The sequence below is a fragment of the Tursiops truncatus genome, chromosome 1, assembly GCF_011762595.2.
Source record: "Tursiops truncatus isolate mTurTru1 chromosome 1, mTurTru1.mat.Y, whole genome shotgun sequence".
NCBI lineage: Eukaryota > Metazoa > Chordata > Mammalia > Artiodactyla > Delphinidae > Tursiops > Tursiops truncatus.
This window is the reverse complement of record NC_047034.1, coordinates 117919327-117933407: the sequence shown is the minus strand read 5'-3', so window position 1 is coordinate 117933407 and position 14081 is coordinate 117919327. Positions and strand designations below refer to the sequence as shown.

General features: G+C 42.8%; 1 protein-coding gene and 1 pseudogene across 11 annotated transcripts in view; both read left to right on the top strand.

Moving 5' to 3' along the window:
* The window catches only part of ST6GALNAC3 (ST6 N-acetylgalactosaminide alpha-2,6-sialyltransferase 3), a 602379-nt gene that overhangs the window by 35026 nt on the left and 553272 nt on the right, over nt 1–14081 (top strand). The gene's annotated exons all lie outside the window — the stretch shown is intronic.
* Nucleotides 5251–5391, top strand: LOC117309987 (U1 spliceosomal RNA; annotated as a pseudogene).

The window sequence follows — 14081 nt, the reverse complement described above, 5'->3', positions numbered from 1 at the left end:
TCCACCTCCTTTTTCTCACAGCACCTAGATAATTCTTTTGGGAACCATTTTATACCTCATTCGATAGCAGCCACTTAACCTGGGGGGGGGGGTATGGACCCTGATTGGCAGGACCCATCTTTCAAATACCATCCTTCTTGAGGAGTATTGGGCAGACCTCACCCAGTCATTACTTAAGTCAGTGTATAACATTTTCCCTGTCTATGTTGATGAGGTCAGCACTGGGCATGTGATCTAAATTGGTCAAGTCAGTGTGAAGCACAGGACTTTTGTTTGAGGAAGAGAAAATTGCTCTTTCTCTGCATGGTCTGGGCTGCCCATGTGAGGCTTGGTGCTGCTGCAGCCATTTTGCTTCCCTGAGGTAAACCAGCCTAAGGATGATGCAGACACAAGGAGGAGGGCAAAGGTGAAAGAATTGCAGAGAGGGTGAGCTGGAGCAATGATCAAACCATCTCTAAAGTTTGTCCTACTGCAGGACTTTTTTGGTACATGAACTAATAAGTTTCATTTGTTGTCTAAGCTCGTTTAAGTTGAGTTTCCTGTTTCATGCACTTGAACTTATACTAACATTTTATTGCATTGTACATATACATTTCCTATGATTTGGGTTTTATGGTAATAGAGATTGAACCTCCCCATCATTGATTGGGATAAGCAAAGTTTAAGTATTAAGGCAAAACTCCCTGGCAGAAAGCAATGTTGTCCATGTTATTGAGGGCCGTGTAGCCTCTTGAGATGCCCTGGCAAGATTTTTTTTTTTCTTTTATGCAGTACGTGGGCCTCTCACTGTTGTGGCCTCTCCCGTTGCGGAGCACAGGCTCCGGACGCGCAGGCTCAGCCGCCATGGCTCACGGGCCCAGCCGCTCCGCAGCATGTGGGATCTTCCCGGACCGGGGCACGAACCCGTGTCCCCTGCATCGGCAGGTGGACTCTCAACCACTGCGCCACCAGGGAAGCCCTGGCAAGATTTTAGATGTGTTATATTGTAGGTCTTCTCTGTAAGCCTCTCTACTGTGGGTCACTCTCTGTTTTACCCAGTTATGTGATATCTGTAACCCTCACTTTCCACATCTGTAAATTCAGGAGAGTAATAGTATCTACTTTATTTGGGGGGTGTAAGGCCTAAATGAGCTGATTTGTGTAAAGTGTCTAGCATAGCGTATGTCACATAGTGAATGCTTAATGAGTGTTGGTTGTTTCTATTATTGGTATTATTATTGTTTCAGTTAGTTTTCTTAAAATTCTCTCCCAGAGCAAATCTTTGTTCCCTTTTTAGACCTCATGCCTAAAAAATTGAACAGTGTTGATCAGAGCAAGAGGGGCAGACAGAGAAGTTTTGCGAAGTCTATAAAATGACCTTGGAAACTGCGTCATTTCCCTTCTATGCTGTGCTTCTCAGACTTGGAGCTCTGTGAGCGGGCCCTGGTCTGTGCTTTGACCTCAGCCGTATGCCTTGTGCTTGGGTTGACTGTGTCCTCCACGTGATTCTGTTGATGGCCTGCAGGGCTCTGTGCAGGAATCATCGGATGGTGCCTCCGAGTTCTTTGTGAGCTGAATAATCATGTCACTTGGTGAGGTGAGGCGGAGCAAGAGCAACAAAATACCTTTGTTTGCCTTTTTGAATTAAGCAAACAGAAAATCCATTATTCAAGTATGAGGAATGGTAATTTTTAGCTGGACGAGAGTGAACTTATTAATAACAATGACAGCAGTCTGGGACAGAGAATGATGACGGAAATCAGGGGACCGAGGTATATAAATAAATAAAATAGGGGCACTTCCTAAGCATCTTTCCTGCCCCAGGCTCACTGCTGCTGTCAAGGGAAATATGTGTGTGGCAGCATTCACTCCGAAAAGGGAACACGTATATATTTCCCTGTGTCTGAGATTTGTACATTCTGAAGAGCCTAAAGACGATTTTTTGCTATCTTTCTGAGAAATTAACTTCTGTTTTTCCCTTCCTGTGAGCCAAAAGAATAGTCATCACATGCTCCCCGCTCATGAGTTTATGGAAAGAAACATAGGCCTCACTCGGGGTCTTCCCCAACTGGGTAGGGTTTAATGGGTCATGGAGGAAGTTTCCAGTGCTGGTTTGCAGTTGTGGTTACATGCACATCTCCAAGTCTGAGTGGGCTGGGCCCCTCTTTGTGGACTAACTTCTTCCCTGACTAATCCCATGAGTACCTGGCCGATGAGAAGAAAAGCAACTGTTGCTAATTAAGTGCTCATCAAACACATTATTCTTTAAATGTGTTCCCATTCTATCGCATAATAATCAATAACCCAATGATATCTGTCTATTTTTATCCTCATTTCACTGAGGAGGGTTTAAACGGAGGCTCGGAATGTTCAGTAACTTGCCCAGGATACAGTCTTAGGAAGTACAGCCCCGCTCAACCTCAGGTTGGTCTGCCACCAGAGGATGTGTTCTTAACAATTATTCTACTCTCCCTGGATGCCATGATTATCCCCTTGCCTCGTAAATATTCTTGTATGTGGTATTATGCTTGTGTTCTTATTATTCTTGGTATGCAGAGGCATCTTTCTGCTTGCTTCTGCTTCCAGTTCCTTCCTTATTAATCAGTGTGCACCTCTTTATGACTGAGCCCCTTTTTCCTATTGCCCTACTCTCTAGCCCACCTCATGTTTACATACAGTCCTGTGGGTGGACCAGAGTGGGTAGCCCATGCGCATAGGCTTTTACAAAGATGCAATGTGGAGAAGAATGGAAGCTTCTGTGGCAGGTCTAGGTTCTTTCTTCCACCTACTTCTTCCTTCTGCACCCCAGGGTACTTACTGTCCTTGTCTTTTTGCTCCTACATGCCTTTCCATTATTCTTGCGGCTTACATTCTGACATTCTGTCTGGAGACATTTAGATCTCCTGGCATCTAGGCTACAGAGCCCTAATACTTGAAGCAATTTTCAAAAGTGTGGAAAGAGTTATATATAAAGAGTAATGTTTGGTAAAAGAACTGAGGGACAGAACAGCAACTTGGTCAGAGCCTGGCTCTTACATATGTGGTAATAGCTCAATATCTCCAATTTTCTTTCCACCATCTTCTTTAAAGTGCTTCCAAAGAAGAATTTGATCATGGAAGGTTATGACTGGTGGTAAGCTGCTCTCCCTGAGTTCACTTGTTCATTTATTCAACAAACGGTTATTGCCTGTACTCCTTAAGGTTCCTAAATTTCATTGGCTCACCAATGCTTTTATTGAAAGCTATGGATTCTTTTTCCATAAAAATCCACAGCCTTGCATGTAGTTTGAACGGATTCATGGGCCTTTGAAGCCCATCTGAAGACTCCCAGCTAGGAACCCCAGCTTTGTGATGTACCACCTTTCTTGTTTAATCACATTCTAATCTCCAAATCAAGGCCTTCTTCATTGATGAATATAGAGAGAAATTCAACCCAGATTCTTGGATGGCACTGTGTTCAGTCAAGTTCTGTTGGTTCATCACTGAAACTATACAAGGCTGTTGAAAAAGAAAGAAAGTAACTATGCGGAATTACTTATGATCAAAGAGGTGTCCTTAGCAAAGGTGCTGTCTTCATCCATCGGCCTTCTGAAACTTGGTATGTAGGGAGGGTCTCTAAAATATTTTATGGGGAATTTAAATACTTTGAAATAAAGGTCCTAGGAGAGAGGAAAAAAAATCTCAGGTATGATTAGGCATAGTGGGTTAGGTAAGTCTCAGTCGTTTTGAAAAAAGTAATACCAATACAATGAGTTCTCAGATCTGTAGATGTGTTTGTGTATGTATGTGTGTGTGTGTGTAATGTCTGAAGAAAATGAAGGTTTTTACACCTAAAGGAAAGAGCATCTTCCTTTGGGGTTCCTTAGTCCACAGCAGTATGACAGCTAATCAGAAAGCTGCCACTCTGTGAGGGGTTTCATTGACTCTGTTTTCATCTTATTTTCTTGGATGATTTATAGTTTCTCTGACAGGTCTGGTGCACCCTTTGCATTCCTAGGAGGAATCATACATCACTCAGAGTCCTAGAATACAGAAAGAGAACCACAGGACCTGGGCTTCATTGCTGTTGTGGTTTACACTGACTTCTGTCATAAACAGAAGTTGACTGGTTACAAAAAAGCGAATGGAATTTTTTGCTGACTTCCTGGTTACACACTCACTGCTCCCTCTCCAGTAAGAGTAACAGGAGAGTTCTCAAGCTAGAGTGGCATTGTGTTTCCACGCAGAAAACCAGAGCCTCCTGTAAACTGAGGTGAGGTGCAAAGGGCATGAGATCCCAGGGCTGGACATTTGTCTTTTGTTTTTAGGAGCTATGGTATAATTGGTCAAAGGGACTCATTATCTAGAGCTTCCCGTATGTCATTCTGGAATGTTCTGCTCAAAGGAGAAGAAGCCAAGTCCTATCTTCACCTTCCTGAAGTCTTCAGTGGCTCCTGACCATTGGGTGGAGTGTTCTGCTCAGTGCCAGACTATTTTGCTGTAGCATTTTGGAGAACCCAGATTCCTCTCTGGTCTGGCAGATCCCCTCTCAGGCTGAGCAGGGAGTGGCTGAGGCCATATCTGCATTGCTTGCTCCTGGCGTTGCCTGCCTGTCAGGGCACCACGCAGAGCCTGGGTGAAGTCATTCTTCCCTGAAAACCGAGACGGGAAATTTCTTCTGAAGTATAGGAACTGACTGAGAAGGTTAAGAAGAGCCTAGCTGAGAATAAGGCTGAGGAGTGTGTTCTTTCAGGTTTAGAAAGGGATCACATTACTTTTACTTCTAGGGTTTCCTCTACTAACAAATTATTAAGATGAATTTCCACTGTAAAAAAAAAATGGCCATTTGAAAGTCTTTGAAAATGTACTAAATTAAGCATTCATTTTTAAAACTATAAGGCACAGTATGAGACGATCAGGCAGTGAGCTGAGAATTATCATTGAAGTTTAATTTGCCTGTTTGACTCTTGATGTCTGGATGGAAACCAACGGGGCTGGCCATGCTCATTTCTTCTTTCTCTACCTTCTACCCACAGGGCCTCATTATAATTCCTTTTCATTCTTTTAGTTCCCTCATATCGTCCACATCCTCTCCTCCCCTGGAATCTTGCTCTCAGGAAAGAATCTGATCTCAGTTATCTATAGCTTATAAACCTTAATGTGAATGTAAACCTGGATAGTGATACTCCTAGGGGAATTAGAATGATATCACTTACTATGAATTAGAAGTCTTGCTTCTTTTATGAAGGCGGTAGAGACCAGTACCTAAACACATTTCAAAAATAAATTTGAATACTTACCTGGCAGGGGAGATACCATGATGAAGAAGGTGGTTTTCCCAGGGTGAGGCTCACCCATTAGGCTTGGGTGTGGTGAGCCCTACGATTTCCCCAAAATGTGGGAAGCTCGACTGCATCATTTGTCTAAATTAATGCTGAGTGTAACAGAGATATGAGATATGGAAATAAAATCCTGTAGGCAGAGTTTGACCATGAGAACATAGCCTCATATAGAAATCTGCAGAAATCTAAGCGAGAGATTTGTATTTCTATTGGGCATGGAGTTGAGGGGGTTCCTAGCCAATCTTTAAGATCTATCTAGATCTTAAAGGACAGATGAGGTTGAGGAGTTCCCAAATGACATTGTTATGGGATCTCCTCTGCAAACCTAGAGCTCTGATAAAGTAATGGTGGGTGAGCAACTTTGTAAGACCCTGGAAGGAAGAAGAAGAAGAACCTGGAATGTGTTCTTATATGCTTTTGATTATACCTTTGGTATGATGTGATGACCTCTTCCAGCTCTCAACAATGGCTTCCTTTTGGCCAGAGGTTATTTGACTGCTTCCGAGTGATCCTGAAAACATAATTCCTTGATTTCATCTGTGGCCACTTGTAACTCATTGATGGCTGTCTTGCCTACCGTTGTTTCCTGGGAATTCTTAGAGAAATTCTGAGATAAACAACTGCTTTGTCTGTGGAAGTTAGCTTTGGAAATGACAAATGAAATTTTTATCTTCAAGTCGTATGTACTATCCAATCCCAGGTGGATACAAACTTATGTATATTTAACAGTTTCTCTGAAACATTATAGGAAGCATTGGCACCAAGATATTAACTAGAGTAAGAGGTCCCATTATAGTTTTCATAGCATCCTATCCTGTATTTTTTTTCTTGTAGCATTTATCAGAATTGCAATTCATTACTTGTGTAATGAGTTATCAGTTTCTTTCCTAGAACAAGGACTGTGTCCTACACCAGGCCCAGAGTAGTGTTAACTAAACTTCTGAGTGATAGAATGAGAGGTGCTTATTTTCTTGTTTCTGGTTTTCTCTAGTTTTACAACTTCTACCATGAGCATATTTTTTTTTCCTCATTACAAAATATGTCTTACTAAAATGAAGGGTGCATAATTAAGTACTCTGTATTACTTTTAAGAGAAGATATTTGTGCAGCTGAAGAAAAAACCTACATGGAAAGAACTAGCAAAGAAAGGGACATATGGAAGAGTGTGTGGAAATGATAAGTTTACTCTCCTGGATCTGAGAGCTTGCTAAGTGGAGGAGATACTCTAAAGGGAGTACAAAGTGTGCTGAGATCAAGAAGAGAGAATCCCCATAATAGCAGATAATTGGCCTGGCAACTTTATCTTCACTTAAAATAATGACACAGTTCATAGTTTGTTCTCTACCTTTTAGAATTGGGCTTGTTTTTTCAAGAAAAAAATAAGTGAGACGGTTACTGTACAATCACTTGTTAGATGTATTATGTTTCAGGATATATTTCCAGGCACTTCATGGTGGAAATTTGGCCTTTGGGGGTTAGGCTTGGTTTTCATGTATTTTCTGTGTCAGTATATTTTAGTATGTCTTTAAGTAAATTGGGTAGCACACTCTCACCCCCAATGATTTATGACTGATTTGGGAGTAGCTACAATTTTTTTTAATGTCAGAAGCATTTAAATTTACTACATGACAATCATATTCCAAAGTCACACTTAGTAGTGAAACCACAGAAGAAGTCATTTACGCTTAACAGGGACTGTAGGTCTTAAGCAGTGGTCGTTTGGTAATGTATCTTTTGATTTTAGGTTGAAAAGAAGCTTGATGTTTTGGGGTCTCTGGTTTTCAGGTGAGTGGCTAATAGTCTACTGTCAGAAAAGCACTGGGGACAGGAACATGTACTTGGCTTCTTCGAGTGCACAAACTCTGCTTCTTGGTGGACCACAGTTTGACTTTGTTTTCGGGGTTGCCGTGGTGTAGCAAAGCATCCCTTGTGCCTTTGGGGTTGTCCTTGCCACCCATCACCTGCCAATTGGTTCCTGTCTATGGAAGTGTTCTGAGTTGGAAAATGAGGTGTGAGAAATACTTTATATAATTCTAGGCTACTCTTAACTTTTGGATACCGTTACATTTGAAAGTTTAGGATTTGGCCTGGTTCACTTGCTCATCTTTTCATTTGAAAATATGCATTAACTAATTTTTGAGCAGTTGCTGTTGCAGGGCACCATACTAGGCACTTTGGAATTAGATTGAGAGAGGAGAGATAGGCTCTGTTCTCATTAAGTTTACAGTGTGAGAGGCAAGAAAAAACCATCACCTGAAAAGCTATACAGCTTTTATAAAATATTTTTATTTTATATTGGAGTATAGTTGATTAACAATGTTGTGTTAGTTTGTGGTGTACAGCAAAGTGATTCAGTTATACATATACATGTATCAGTTCTTTTTCAAATTCTTCTCCCATTTAGGTTATTACAGAATATTGAGCAGAGTTCCCTGTGCTGTGTAGTACGTCCTTGTTGGTCATCTGTTTTGAATACAGCAGTGGCTACACAGCCTTTTAATTGAAGTTGTGATCTGGTCTGGTATAGGTGTTATGAGGAAGTCTAAGTGGAAGATACGCTAGGAGGAAGTAGCTAGATGGGAGGGAGGGAGAGTGTGGTGACTTTATGTGAAGACCTTGAAGTGAGAAGGAACTTTGTCATTGTAGAGATGCAGTGACTACAGCTCAGTGCGAGAGAGCGAGTGTGTTCCCAGGGCAGATAGAACAGAGGTCAGGGGCCAGATGGTGAGGCTCCTAGCCACGTTGAAGGCTTTGGACTCTGTAAGCTAGGAGCTTTCAGCTGATATAAACGTCTACTTCAGGAAGGATGTGTAGGGGACACATATTATTCCATTTGTGTGTAGCTTGGCCGCCCCTCTGTTAGCCCCCTTGCTGTTTTGGAAATTGCTTCCCTATCACTATATCTCCATGATTATCATGGAGGCAGTCATGCTGCTTTAGGATACTCTGTGTCTGAACCACAGTGGATTGATCCAGGGGTTTTTCTTATTTGATGCCCTGGGGTATTGAAATTGGCACTGAGAAAGAGAAGTTAGTTTCTCTTTCTGGGGGCTGAAACAGGGGACAAAAGTGCAGAGCTGTCTGGAGGCCATGTTCTGTCAGGTGGCCTGAGACACAGAGATGGAGGAATGAAGCAAATCCACAGAGAGAATTTAAGGTGAAATCAGAGACACAGAACCTATTCCTGAGTCCTCCACATGCTCCAGGCCTTGGTTCTAGACCTTTCTAGTATGTATCTTAGCCTTGGATTCCACAATATAATAGTATTCCTCTAAAAAATCTTCTCTCCCCACTTTTTGTTAAAATGAGCCAGAGTTAGTTTCAGTGACTAATGTAAAATTATTTTTTTCTGTGTGTGCAGACATTTATAGACATATATTACAATTCTGCTTTAGGCCCATCTTCTGATTGTAAGTGGGCCTCAAAGCTTGTGACGTCATGGAAAGTCAATTATCCTCTAGTTTAGTTTGAGGACACAAAGGAACAGGAGAAATTCAGTTCACCTAACACTTCCCAAGGATGAAAATGTGTTCCAAGGAAACTGCTGCATAAGCAGAAACACTTTAACAAGATAATTTATGGATTTGAGTGTAAAAACTTAATAAGAAGTGAAATTTTTTACCTGTAGTATTCTCTCTCATCTGAGTCTTTAAAGCCCACTCAGGTCTTATTTCTTTTTAAAGGTGATACAAACTGCAATAGTATTAGCATAAATAAAAAATGTGGTTTATTTATGAGCATGACCGACTACATTTTCTGAATTCAGTCTTTGCTGCACTTGCAGCTCTTGGAGTGAGCAGCTTTGCTAATGGCAGGGCCACTCGCGCAGGTCTGGCCTCTGGACCTGCTCATTTGAATGACCAGCCTCTGCAAACCACTGCTGAGGTTGGAGAAAGCGCTAGCCTGAAAATAGGCCAATTAAAGACAGTTCTGCGGTGGTGTGATACCAACTAGTCCTCTTACCTAGTTACTGACCTCATCGTGAAACGGTGTAGTACAGCGGAGAAGAACAGGCTTCTGTGGATTCAGGCCTGTGTGGAAACCCCACCTCTGTTCTTCACACACTGAGTGACTTCAAGCAAGTTACCTGATCTTTCTAAATAAAATGGGTTACTAACAGTACCTACTGCATTAGAATATTATGCTTCGGTAAAATAATATTTATGAAGCACATAGTAAGCTTTTCATATTAGCAATTATTATGGGTATTATTATTATTACTTTTTGCGGTACGCGGGCCTCTCAGTGTTGCGGCCTCTCCCGTTGCGGAGCACAGGCTCCGGACGCGCAGACTCAGCGGCCATGGCTCATGGGCCCAGCCGCTCCGCGGCATGTGGGATCTTCCCGGACCGGGGCACGAACCTGCGTCCCCTGCATCGGCAGGCGGACTCTCAACCACTGCGCCACCAGGGAAGCCCTATGGGTATTACTATGTAAAGCAGTTACCACAATGCCTAGAATTTGATAAATGCTATGGCTCTTTTAATCCTTAAAATGTACATATCCATATCTTTAAAACTTCAGTGGGTAAACATCTCCCCTGACCTATCTGTCCCTGGACAGCAGGTGAAGAATTCTTGACTCATTCCAACCTCTCATTTGATAGGCAGAGAGATTGAGACCCAGAAGAGTGGCAGTTTCCTAAGGTCAGGCAGTGCCTGGCAGAGCTGGCTGTGGAGCTCAGGGACCTGTTTCTTAATTCAGTTTTGTACACACAGCGTTGCCTATTTCATGTGTAGAAGATCTAGCTCATTCTTTGGCTTCATTGATATGTATACAGAGGGCACATGACATTTGCAAAAGATGCAGTTTGAGGCCATCCCAAACCTTCAGACTTGTGAATATGGAAATGTTTATACAGATCCTTGTTTGTCCCAAATCATATTTCTGTTAGGGATCATGTGTTTCCTATGCAGAGCCTTATTTACTAAAGTATATTCCTGAGATATGGGAACATATGTATATGTATAACTGATTCATTTTGTTATTAAGCAGAAACTAACACACCATTGTAAAGCAATTATACTCCAATAAGATGTAAAAAAAAAAAAAATAAAGTATCTTCCTTTGCTTGATGGCAAATTTTCACAAGAAACCTGAGTTTGTAATCACTTCGCAGGTATTACTGCACCCAAGGACAAGGAGGGAATCTCCAAGTTTTATTGCTAGAAAGATGCTGGGCACCTGGATTCTAAATGATTGCCCCAAACACTGGTTGCATCATGTAGTTGAGCCAAATTTGTACTTCAGTGAAATTTCACACTAGAACATGTCATGGATCTTTGGAATTGCTCATGAATAATTGAAGCAATGATTGTTAAGTCCTTTAATTCTAGACATTTACTCTTATGATGGTTCCGTTATACTTGACATTGGTCAGACTACTGGGTTCCATGGAGGGCCATATTTTAAGAGGGCTGCAGCCAAACATAATACACAAAGGAACAAGCAATGAGGATGGGAAGAAGTTCTAGGAGTTGGGTTCTGTGAGGGACGGTAAAGGAATTGGGTATATTTGCCCTGGAAGAGAGATGACGAGGGGTAATAAAATCTGCCTTCAGATATTTTAAGGCTGTCAGGAGGAGCATACCCAGTGTACTCTGTCATACTGGGTATTTCAGAAGACATATTTCAGGCTGTTTATTAAAAAAAATGTAGGTGATACTTGAATAACGTTAACTATAACAATTAAAGCTTCCAGTTATTGAGCACTTAATGGGTATGAAGTACTACGCTAAGTGCTTTCCGGGGATTATAGTCCCTATTTTATAGATGATGAAACTGAGAGTCAAGTAGGTTTGGGAATTGGCCCCAAAGCGCCCCTTAAGTGGAAGGTCCACAGGACTCCAGAGCCTCGTGAAGAGCAAATGCCTCCCTCACAGGGTGGATGAGAGGTTCTAGGAGGGACAGGCTCTGGGAGCACCTCCCTGCCTTGGGTTCCACTCTACCCGGCCATCCTAGCACAGGGCTTGGCCTCAGCCTGGGCTCAGCAAATGGTTGTCCAGTGAACGAATGAGGGGATCCTGCATTTGGTGGGAGCTTGGACTGTTTTGACTGGGCTCTAAGGCCCTTTCCAATCCACTAACCATTTAGTAGGAAATAAAATATACATCCCCATCACTCAGCTGTTGGATATAAGCAAGTCACAGCTAGTCTGGTGTGGCTGGATTTGGGGGAAGAGAGGCAGGTGGTGAGAGGACTGAGGGTGGGATTTTCCTTACAGTCTGTTAATGGGGCAGCCCAGGGTTATCTGGTGTTTCCTCCAAGTGCTGCTCTGTGCATTCTGTGGAGCTGTGCAGAGACAAAAGACTTTAAAAGTCTTTGAAAAATGACTCCTGTTGGGTTAAGAGGCCAATTTATCGGAATAATAAATGCCTTATACTAGTGGGACACCCTGAACTTGCATAAAATGTCTCCTTTGATCCTTGAGGTGGATAAATACGATATAACTCCATTTTACGGAAGACACTGAAGCTCAGAGAAATTAAAGGACTTGCCCAAGGTCACGTGAAGTTCCAGTTTCCCTCTAAGCTGCAGCCTTGGTCATCATCTATCTATTTGGTATCTCCACTTGGATAGGTTCATGAGTACCTCAAATCCAGCATGACCTAACAAGAGCTGCTGATTCCTGCTCCTTTTCCAGTGCTCTCTGTCTCAATAAATGGCATCATAGTAAACTCAGGTATTTTAGTTTCCTATTACTGCTGTAGCAAGTTACCACTACCTTAAAACAACACTGAGTTTATTATTTCGCAGTTCTGGAGGTCAGAGTTCTAAAACGGCTTGGCAGGGCCGCGTTTCTACTGGAGTCTCCATTTCCCTATCTTTTCCAGCTTTGGAGGCTGCTTGTATTCCATGGCTACTGGCCCTGCATCGCTCTGACCTCTGCTTTCATTGTCACATCTCCTTCTCTCCCTCTGACCCTCCTGCCTCCATATTTCCTTTGTGAGGACCCCTGAGATACATTGGGCCCACCCAGATAATCCAGGATCATCTGCCCACCTCAAGGTCCTTAATTTAAACACATCAGCAAGTTTCTTTTGCCATGGAAGATAACATATTCACGGGTTTGGAGATTAGATTACACATATCTTTGGGAGCCATTAGTTGGCTTACCACACCAGATTCTAGGGCCAAAACCAAGGTGCTGTCCTCTGTTTTTTTTTCATCCAGTCCATCAGCAAGTCCTGTTGGGATCTCTGCCATCACCACCTTGCCCACCACCCTTTCTCACCTGGTCCATTGATACTCAAGCCTTTTCGTCTGGTCTCCCTGTGTCCACCCTTGCCTCCCTACTGTTTGTTCTCCACATAGAAGCCACAATGGCCTTTAAAAATGTGGGTCAGACCACACCACTCCTCTGCACAAGCCCTCCAGGAAGTCTATATCTTACTCAGAAAAAAAAAAATCCATATCCCTTTCCATGGGTTATGGGCCTTACCGTTTGGCCCCCTTGGCCTTGCATTTCTGACCTCCTCTCCTCTCTCTGCCTTACTCTGCTCTGGCCGTGCCAGCTCTCTTGCTGTTTCTTAATCATGCCTAGGACATCCTTCCCTCAGATATCTACATGGCTCCCTCGCTCCCTTCTTTCCTGTCTCTGCTCACATATTACCTCCTCAAAGCATTTAAGAGGCATTGCTGTAGGAAAGTGATAATGACCATAGCAGATAGTTACTGTATATAGCACCATTGAGTTAAGAACGGGCAGTGTGTGAAGAACCAGCTGCCCAGGGAGGGGCATCAAATCTAAACGAGTGTGTGAGTGTGCTTTTATGTGTGGCACTTAGGGGATTGGTAGAGTGGCATTGACAGAAAAAGCCAGCAGAATGAGGTAATAGCTAGGTTAGCTTTGAAGAAAGGAGTAGAGATTTTAAGAACAATAATCATAGCTACCACTTATGGAACACCCTATAGTGCTATAATAAGTAATAGTAATCACTTATATACTTAGCATGTTTCAGGGTCAGTGCTACTCATTTTAATTTCTATTATGCTTATTCAGTACATTAGCTCATTTTAATCCTCACACATTTCTGTGAGGTTGGCATGGTATTCTCCCCGTTTTTCAGGTAAGGAAACTAGTAGTAGAGGTCATTTGCCAAAGGTCACACAGCTAGCAAATGTCAGCAGTGAGATTTGGATTTGTCTTCAAAGCCTAATCTATTAACTACACAAACACTATTCTGCCTCTCCTCTTGGGGTGTGTGTGTGTGTGTGTGTGTGTGTGTGTGTGTGCACGTGTGTGCGTGCGCAAGCATGGGCGTGAGGGGGGGCACCAGCTGTATGTTACTACCAAAGTATGAAATGGGAGGTGGGGAAGGTAAGGACGTGTGAGACAGAAGGCTGGAGGGGTAGGCCTGAATCTGCTTCCATTTCCTAAGTTTAGGTGTTAACATTTCCCCCTTTCCTCTCCCTGGGGGGTGAGAGTTTCTAAGTAACAACTTTTGGAGTTATCTGAAGAGAAAAAGAATGCTCTTAGTTTCAGGTACAGTTGTGAGGTCTAAGCTGGAGAAGTGAGGCCAGCAAATTGAGCTGGGCTCCTGACTAGGATTGCTGGAGTGCCCGGTGATCCTGAGCCGGGCAATTCGATTCATCTCCATCCGCCCTTCCTGGGCACCCGGCTCGCTGATGATGAGCTTGCGGTGGGAGGAGAGCCAGAGCCGAGTCCTGTTAACATCCCCACGATGAGGAAATCACATGCACCCTTTCAAGGTGATGTGAAGAGATGACTAAATGATTCTGAGAAGCTCCAGCTAGAAATCTTTTTAGATGGCATTGACT